Raw genomic sequence first — 9,216 nt, forward strand, 5'->3', positions numbered from 1 at the left:
GTATGCTTTAGAAAAGATACAATAGATGGTGAGAAGTATAGCCCCAGGCTGCAAAAATTAAACAAATATAAGAATGAAGTTGTTTAGCCTTTATAGCGCCCTATTAAATTGTGTTGGGGTAAAAAGAATGTTTACATTTCTTTGACTATCATGGCGATGTTATTACCTCAAATCTTAAACGTGCGCACATTGCAAGAAATGAAAATCGCGTCACAGCACACACTACAAAATATTAAGGTTATCGAGTCAATGAAACACATCACCTGATTGCAGTATAACTTGCTTTATCAATAATTATTATTATTTATTATAGGCCAGGTTACAAATATTTGAAAATCTGTCACTACAGATGGCACTACAGTGCCAAACACTCAAAATAGGTTCCCTTTTGCATAGCTATTAGTGGCAGTTATGAATTAAATAAATGGGCATATCGGCACGTAAGGTGAGTCGCCTATTATTTATCGTCTGTTTATTTTTCTCTGTTCATTTCTTTCACATGCATGCAGAGTGAACAGTCTGTGCTGTTTCTGCTTGTTTAATAGAGCGCCTCCTCTTATAGCCGGCCTATTTCGGTATAAAGGACAAAAATTTTTTTTTTTATATACTGTATGCTATTCTATCCCCTATATTAAACACAGCAAATGTATAATTAAATATTAGAAACATAAATATTTTAAGTTTCTAAAAGCACATTTTAATGTTTAAGCATTGTTTATTGGCCGTCGGCGTCGATGATGTGCACCTCTCAAAAAATGTAACTACAAGTCGCAACGACACAGAGCGCAAGGTCGTGATTTGTTTGATGGTCGTGATTGGTCGGCTTGGCAGCGCTGACAAGTCTGGGGGCGGGACCAAGAGCCGTGCGAGTGGTGCGAGCCCAATAGAGCGATTGTTTACACGTGTGGAGTCCCATGAAGGAGCTCTGGATAGAAAGTTTTGTTTTGTGTTTATCTCATAGTTAAAGTTGTTCCACGTCCGCCGGTTCCAGCCTCAAAATGAGCGAGTTTGAGTCACTTGCATGTTCAGGAAGCGTTTAGAAAAAACAAAACAACAGCGAAGAAACTCAACACAGAGGAACATTAACACCTCACTGCCAACTAGCGTTTTGAAAGTGTTAATGCAGACCAACAGAGACATTGCGCAGAAGTAAAATAAACAGCTACGCGGGTTGCATGTGCCGTGGGTTACGCCGATCATAACGCAGAAGTATAAACCAGGCTCTATAAACTTTAATTTCATAAGTGCATACAATATAATATTAATAATAATAAGACAATTAGCATGTTTATCAGGGTAGACGACATGCAGTGAGTGGATAATTCCATATGTGCAATATGTACATTTAAATCTCTCCATTTTGCTGTAATGGCTGTGCTGTGTTTGACTGGCAATAGCTTTTAGATTATAACCCGCGACCCACTTATTAATATGCAGCCTTTTTTGATTACATGGGGCCAGTTGCACCAGCAGTGTGTAAGTTAAAATGAAGCCTAGTTGTGACTTAAAGGGACACTAATTTACAATGTACGCACTACTAAATATTTCTGTGTTGCAGCATTTCACTCAGTTTAAACCTAACGCTGTGTTCCAACTAAAAATTTACCGCAGCCTCCCCCCATGTATAATGGTAGAAAAGAGATGACGGTGAGATTAGTTTACATCGAGGAGCTTGCGATGATCTCCCTCTATTCACAGCCTTATTTTCTTCCTAAATCTCGCATTTCTTTCGGTTTGTGAATGAAGAGTTTAATTTTGTTTCAAGAAATGTTTTGTGTTAACATACATTTCTTTATGACTGGGTTTTTTCTCCCTGCTATTTTTTCTTTAACGTGTAGAATATTTAAAAAATCAAGTTGTATGTTTTGATAACTTTGTGTAATTTGTGTGCATTCACAGCAAATTTTCAAAGAACAGTTATATGTAGATGCATTAGTTGCAGAATTCTAAATCAGTTTAACGATTGAAACACTTTTTATTTGATATTAGGTGATTTAATGCAACTATGTATGGCTTTACGGAGAGCTTATGACCTTACTAACTACGGTTTGCCTTAAGAGCATGTGGTGCAACCGAAGTAAAAACAACTTTAGTTATAAACATGCCAGTAGTTATTATTATTATTATTATTATTACTACTACTTCTATTATTATTAGGCAATTTTCTGAAGCAACCCCTGTAACCAATTTAGTGCTTTTGGGTTGTTGTTGTTTTCGGTTAAAGCGCAATGCCCCATTAACACCTCAGCTTCATTAATAGCCAAACATTTTGTTTGAGATGAGGGCAGGGGTATATCTTGAGTATATTTCACAAGCAAGGTTGAAACAAAATCCCCGGTTATATACCTTTTACCTATAGGCCAACTTCTGGTAATGTAGGCTTATATAGGCTGTTTCTATTCACAGCAACTTATGGACTGAACTACGTGTTAATTAAAATTTCTATATTAGGCTCGTAGCAATTGATATTGGGAGTCATGGAATATTGTTTGCATTTATTTTGCATATTGTTTGCAATATCCTACTTTAATAATAATAATAATAATTAATATTATATTAAAAAGTTTTTTCTATTTCTAAATAAATAGCCTACTGTAAATTAGGCCTACAACCATTAATGATTTATATATGAAATTAGAAATGAAATTCTTAATAATATTTGTAAAGGAAACAAATATAGGTCTTATATGTGCCGTTATATATATTTCAATTAATATGGAATATAAGTGCATGTTTTCACCAAAACTATGATAGATTTTTTTTTTAAATGTGTGATTGTGTAAAACAATATACTTTGCAAATAAAATAATGTTTTTTTTTTTCTCTCTCTCTAAAGAAATTGTTACCACCTCGTTTAGAGCATCATTATGGGCATTTTACGTTATAACTAATGTGGGTCAAACAATAGATCTGTGACAGAGAAACTACAGGTTTTGGGACACACTCGTCACTACATCGTTCTTTTCCCAAACGACACATTGTACTATGATATTTCTGCCGCGAGTTACGTTGTTGTTTGGGAAACCCAGCCCTGGTGCAGAGCCAGAGGAAGAAGCGTGCTGCGCTTGTGGAGCAGATAAGAAGCAAGAGAAACTTCTAGACCAGGGGAGAGTTTCCCAAACAACGACATATATCTGAATGAAGGGGTAATCTACTGTATTTTAGCCTAATTATTATTTCTAATGTTTACACACTGTGAAATAGGCTAATCCAATCTTAAAAAAACACACACACTAAATCATTTTTTGTGAATTGTTTTTATTCCAAGCTAAATAACATTTTAGAAAATGTTGCATATCAAGCTGTTGGTATCTCCTCGCGGTTGAAATTGGCTGTTATGCGAAAAAAAACAAAAACAAATATTAGCTCGCAGGCTAGTTGCTTTTTAGATTTAATTTAAGCCTATATTCAGCTGACAGCGCACACTCAGCCGCGATACAGAGAGAAAAAGTAAATAATAGATTCTTTAATGTAAACGACTAAGAAAAACTTCGGCTATATACTCGGGAGAGGACGTAATGAGATCTAGACTGGCTGTAAAATATATACACCAATAGTAATAGTTAATCAACGCATTTTATTTAAAAAAAATCTACTCATTTTAATATTGCGATTTTTACATTTTTTAGAGAATGTCTGTTTTTATTAACTTTTCTGTCATTTATTTCAAATTTGTCATTATTTTATTAATTTGATGATGTTAATATTTTACATAGGCTATTTTATATACACATCTAAAATCATTCAAATTAAGGTTGTGACGATGAGGAAATTTCCCCACCGGTTAATCGACATGTGACAACACCGGTAATACCGGTATCATAGTGGGGGTCGGGGTTTCCTCTTTTCTTTCTGCTTTTAAATAGCTTATAAATGCATATAATACTTTCACTTTCAGTTTTGCGGGAATTGCCAATTCGGCGTAAATTGTTTGAATGGACGAATGTGATGAATGTTAGAATGTTTTTAAAACGAATAAGAAAATAAAATAGCAAGATAAGTAATTAAATTGCACAAAGTTTAAATAAGATTAAACGAATGAACAAGAAACAAATATAAAAGAAAAGCTTTCAAAATTACATTACAAAAATGACAGGTTGACACAGTCTTTAAAAAAAAATAAAAAATAAAACATTGTAAATTGGCATTTATTAACAGTGAGGTTTACTTGTTCTTTGCGAGGAATCCTGGCCAATATGTTGACCATCTCTGGCTTAAGATGGGATCTTGTGGGGCTTACTATGTTCCCCATCGTGCTGAACACACCCTCAGATGAGCAGCTTGTTGCACGTAAAGATACTTTTTGGTTACATTTGCTAACAGGGGGAACATGTTTGGTTGTCTTTTGTTGTCCTACCTGACTTCAATAGAGTGGAGGAACTATGACGTCAATTTGTATGCAAAAACCCGGAAGCGAGTTAGCATTTTAGCACTTCCGGTTCCCTCGTCCCAAAGTCAATGGGTTTTTTGAATGGGGTTTCAGTAAAATCGCTCAAATAAGGTCCGTGGCTAACACCAACTCAATATACTTTCACGTTTTGTTCTACGACATAAAACACATCAGTTACAGCACACTCTTCAACTTTTAAATCGATTATGCTTCTTTAAAAAGACGGTTGCTATCAAGTTGCTAAATGAGACTACAGGCTGCGTCGGGGGCATTATACGTCATCGAGCTGATCTGGTCTGGAGCGCAGCTCGCTTGGGCGTTTGGATTAGTCTGTGATTGAAGTATTTTCAGAATAGTATTTTATAGTTTGTTGTATTATTCTAATTGAGAATTCAGATTGTGTGTAGATAATTCCTTCACATGTAAAGGCTGTCGAGACAGATTCATTTGTTGATCATTCATTTTAATTAAACGATAATATGAAGATACTGCTCAGTTTCTTTCCTGCTCTCAGTAATGCAAACGTGTGAATAAATGTGTAAAAATACATGCATGTTAACTGTCATTTTAACGTGATCAAGTGATTTCTCGTCTTTTTTTCTTCATCAACACATTTAACTCTGTCATAACTGCAATATTTACACTCCTCCATAAAACGTATAGCAGATGTGACTGTATTGGGCTGTTTTTCGCTGTACTTCGTGACACAAAAGGAATATTGAATGTTATTCTGTGTCCATGATGATGAAACCTGCAGGCATTTGATAGACTTGTTCCTCCTCACGCCGTCGTCTGTTAAGGTAAGCGGGCTGTGTGCACGCGAGCGATACACTTATTTAAATATGTCTCATAATAATACTATATAGGCACATTTATACACATTTTTTAAACTTTTAGAACAACCGCAAAGCAAAACATGTATTTCCCACGTAAAAACGATCCAAAAGGCACAAAGGTCTATGTGTGTTTGCGTATTTATTAGTTTATAATATATAGCGTGGATTACAATATAATATACTGAGAGATTAACTCTTTGTCATGGACGTTATTTCTAAAAATAAGCTTGATAAGTCGTCTGTAGTAGGGTGGGGCTGACGTCACTGACGAGCGCCCCGAGGGCGCTGTAGTCCGTTTATAGCCTTATGTTAGCTTTTTAAGTCTTGCGTTTGCATTTAAGATCCAAAAGTGCTCAATGTTATATTTTCGTGTGACAATTATCCGGCTGAACAAAACGTGTAAGTGTAATGAACAGTGTTTGAACACAGAGCGTATTATTCGCAATCTTCGAAAACCCTATGGGAAAATCCTATAGGGATTTTCACGAGGGAACCAGTTTTATGCTAGCAGCCGATTAGCCTACAAAGTGACGTCATAGTTCCTAGTTCCTCCACTCTATTTCTTAATGTATTATTTAGCCTATTGCATTATATATTAATAGCTTAGTCCTTATGAACAATCCGTTTATAATATAGCCTTATTAACGAATTTATAGGCTAGTGAAGAATAAACCGAATATGAAATATGATCCTTGCATAATGATCACAACTAAACAAGCTAGCACTCATTTTATATATAAACTTTAAATAAAAAAGAAAGAAATGTTAAGAAATTAAACATTGTGTAAAAAATCTAAAGACAGGCTAAATAAAAGTAATTTTATTTAACAGGCTAAAAAAATAATCAACATGTAAATGTATAAATATTTCGATAAGTATTGTTATGGAATATTTATAACTATATGATCTTGCTTTTTTTGGTTATATCCATACAAGCTTTGAGCTCTCTTACAAGCACAGTTGACAGGCGCAGGTGTCTTATGTCACTGTCAGTGGCGGATTACACACAGCATACCCTGGCAAGATGTTTTATTTGTTGCCGATTGGCGTGTTGTTCCTTTTTTAAAACACCTTTTGTTTTTAAAATCCCTCAAGGTAATGTTGTCTATCGAGTTATATAGTCTCCCTCGGAGATATTGTAGTTCAGTAACATGCTTCGCAGCATATAACCGTGAAGCTTAAATAGGCTGAGCATATTTTTATTAATTTTAAGACACATTAATACAAACTAGCCACCGTTTGATTTTTTTTCGTTTACGTATATTTTTATCAATCGAAAAATGCAATGAATAGTTTAATTTGGTTTTCATTTTATTAGAATTAATATAATTAATAGGCTACACAACTCCTATTGGCTCGAATTGCGTTTTGACAGATAAGGCGTGACTTTCTGGCTCAAAGATATTTGTGCCTGTTAATTTCAGCGCTGTATTTTGAAAGATTTCGCAAAGGCTTCAGCTGTTCTACCTGTCAGCTGGTACCAGCCTCAGTTTTGCGACTTGACCTGTGTGGCGTTTCGATGTCTGAATGATAGCGAGAGAGAGATGAGATCAGACCTCAGATTCGATGTGTTGCCGCACTTCACAGTTACTTTATAGCAATTTTTAATATTGGCTCACCTAAATTAACTTTTCATTTATTAAAAGCCGAAATATTTCCAGACAGATGAAGCAACTTTCGGTTTTTAAAGACAGCGGCCTCAGTGATAAAAGACGCGCGCACACAGGTTACATTCTTGTACGCATATTCATCTTTTATTTTTTTACATGAAATGCATAAAGTGCAAAAAAGAAGAGCTGAACTTCGGAAAAAGTGCTCACTTCAGTTGCCGTGATGATTGCTTTGTTTCTCTGCAGTTGGCTTGTCGATGGCGCGGCATTGCTACATCATTCTTGTTTTAATAAAAATAAGATATTTATTATTAAACACTGTGAGATGATGGTCGCGTGATTTTTAAAATGAGAGTATGCCTTGCATATTTATTCTCACGTGATAAATGAAATATGACGCATTACTATGTTCAGATTTTAATTATAAAGCATGCTCTGGCCTTAAGTAAATTATTACGAATTCTATTTTCCATTTAATTAAAATAAATATTTAATAAAAAAATAAATAAATAAAACGAATACTTAGAAAAAACAAATGTGAGGACGGTGTCACGGTAAAAACGTGATGTCACCGGTGTTGCGTCTTAAAACCGGTATCACCGTCAACACCGTCTATCGTGGCAAGCCTAATTTGCTTTTTTAACTTGTGAGAGAAAAGCGAATTTTACCTGTCAGTGGCTGCACATTGCTCCTAAATAGCATAAAGCATTTCTTTCTTTTGTAACATTCTTTTTTTTTTTTTTTACTTTAACCCATTAAAAGAAAAAGTGTCATAATAAATACAATTATTATTAAAAATGCAATTAAGTTTTGTCTGTCGCATAGTTAACTATGTGATGTGGGTAAATGGTGTTTCAATGCTGCAAGTCCTATATTTCAAACCTGCGGGAAGCACTGTAATTGATCGTTTTTTTTTCCCAATAAGGTGGTGTAATAAATACATTACAATTTTTAATTAAAAGTTATTCACATTAAATAATAATAATAAAAAACATTGGTTTAAAGAATGTTAAAAACGCAGGATTATGTTTTAAATAACTCCAAATCGAGGCATTCATTTTAGGCCTCTACAAACTACAAAACGTCAATGCAAATTAATGCAATACTATATGTAAAAACAAACTATTATATACTATAGTGGCCTATAAAAAATGGTCAATATTGCCTTATTTCTCGTCTCGCTCAGCACATGTGCATTGAATCGCAAGTGACAGATACAGAGGAAATTAATAAAAATAATATAGGCTAGATTTAAAATAATATAGCCCACCTAGCAGTTTTCTTTAAAATTATAATAGGCCTGTATATAAAAATGGACTGAAAATTCTTGTAGGCCTTTTGTGATGTTCAGTTATAAAAATGCTTATCTGTACATTTGTAAAACTGTCCTGTTTAGGCTATACTGCTTCTGCTTTTGAAAAGGAAAAAAATAGTCTGGGCTATACTTTGAATTAATCAAAAACAGTTATAGGTTCAGTTTGAAATTTAACTTGATAAACAGTTAATAATGGCACCTGATGTTCAAAGAAACATCAATGGGGCGTCGATTAGGGATGTTCGGTTCTGGGTTTTTTGGATGAGACTCTTAACTCCTAATTTTGGAGTCGGTGGAATACATATGCATTCACTTAAAATAGTGCAAGGATTAAATATGCTGTCTCATATCGCACTTTACACAATGCTACTACGTCAATTCCAACATTGTGTTGTTCTCTGGTCAGATAAAACCAGCAGTAAATCATTTCCAGCCAAAATAAAATAGTTATCAACCTAAACTTTTTTACAGCATATTTTAATTGTCTAGTTTAACTAGTTTAGTTTAACTTAGAAAATTACAATGCAATCTTGGAGACATAAAGTTAAAACATAATTTTAATATCAAAATGTTTAATGGAAAGATGAGTGGCAGTTCATTAACAAATAATCCCAACTGAGCCCAAACAATGTTAAAAACTATATAGAATAGTCTAATTATTTAGTATAGTCTAAGTATCTAAATACTTTACAGAGAGAATAAAATAATCTGTGGTTGTTCATTTCTTTGTTTATTGATCGGTTGAAGTGTCAAAAAATAAAGTAGCTAGCTTCTTCATTTGATTTAATGACCAATTAAATATTAAACCACATACATGAAATATTTAACTTAAATAATTCATTCATAAACAAACCTAAAATAATAAATAAAAGCAGTGTGACAGAGCAGTATATGCTTTAAGGCACAGTCTCTCTTATAAATGTGGTTTTCTTTAAAGTGTACTTTTAAATAGCTCATTAGTTTACTCTTAAATATTACTGTTTGTTTGTGCAATTTGTTAATTATTGTAATTTAATAAAGGTGTGTTAATGAGACGGCGGAAGAAAAGGAGTGACTCAGACCTAG

General features: G+C 34.0%; 2 long non-coding RNA genes across 9 annotated transcripts in view; both read right to left on the minus strand.

The window, feature by feature from the left end:
- The window catches only part of LOC141375764 (uncharacterized), a 34,361-nt gene that overhangs the window by 2,657 nt on the left and 22,488 nt on the right, over positions 1–9,216 (minus strand). The gene's annotated exons all lie outside the window — the stretch shown is intronic.
- LOC147842754 (uncharacterized) lies at positions 3,239–5,171 on the minus strand. The gene is made up of 2 exons (XR_015498239.1): positions 3,552–5,171; positions 3,239–3,464 (listed from the first exon to the last, which is right to left on the minus strand). It is a non-coding gene; the product is annotated as an uncharacterized LOC147842754 (long non-coding RNA).

This window comes from Danio rerio, chromosome 8 (genome assembly GCF_052040795.2).
Source record: "Danio rerio strain M-AB ecotype USA chromosome 8, GRCz13ab, whole genome shotgun sequence".
NCBI classification, from domain to species: Eukaryota; Metazoa; Chordata; class Actinopteri; order Cypriniformes; family Danionidae; genus Danio; species Danio rerio.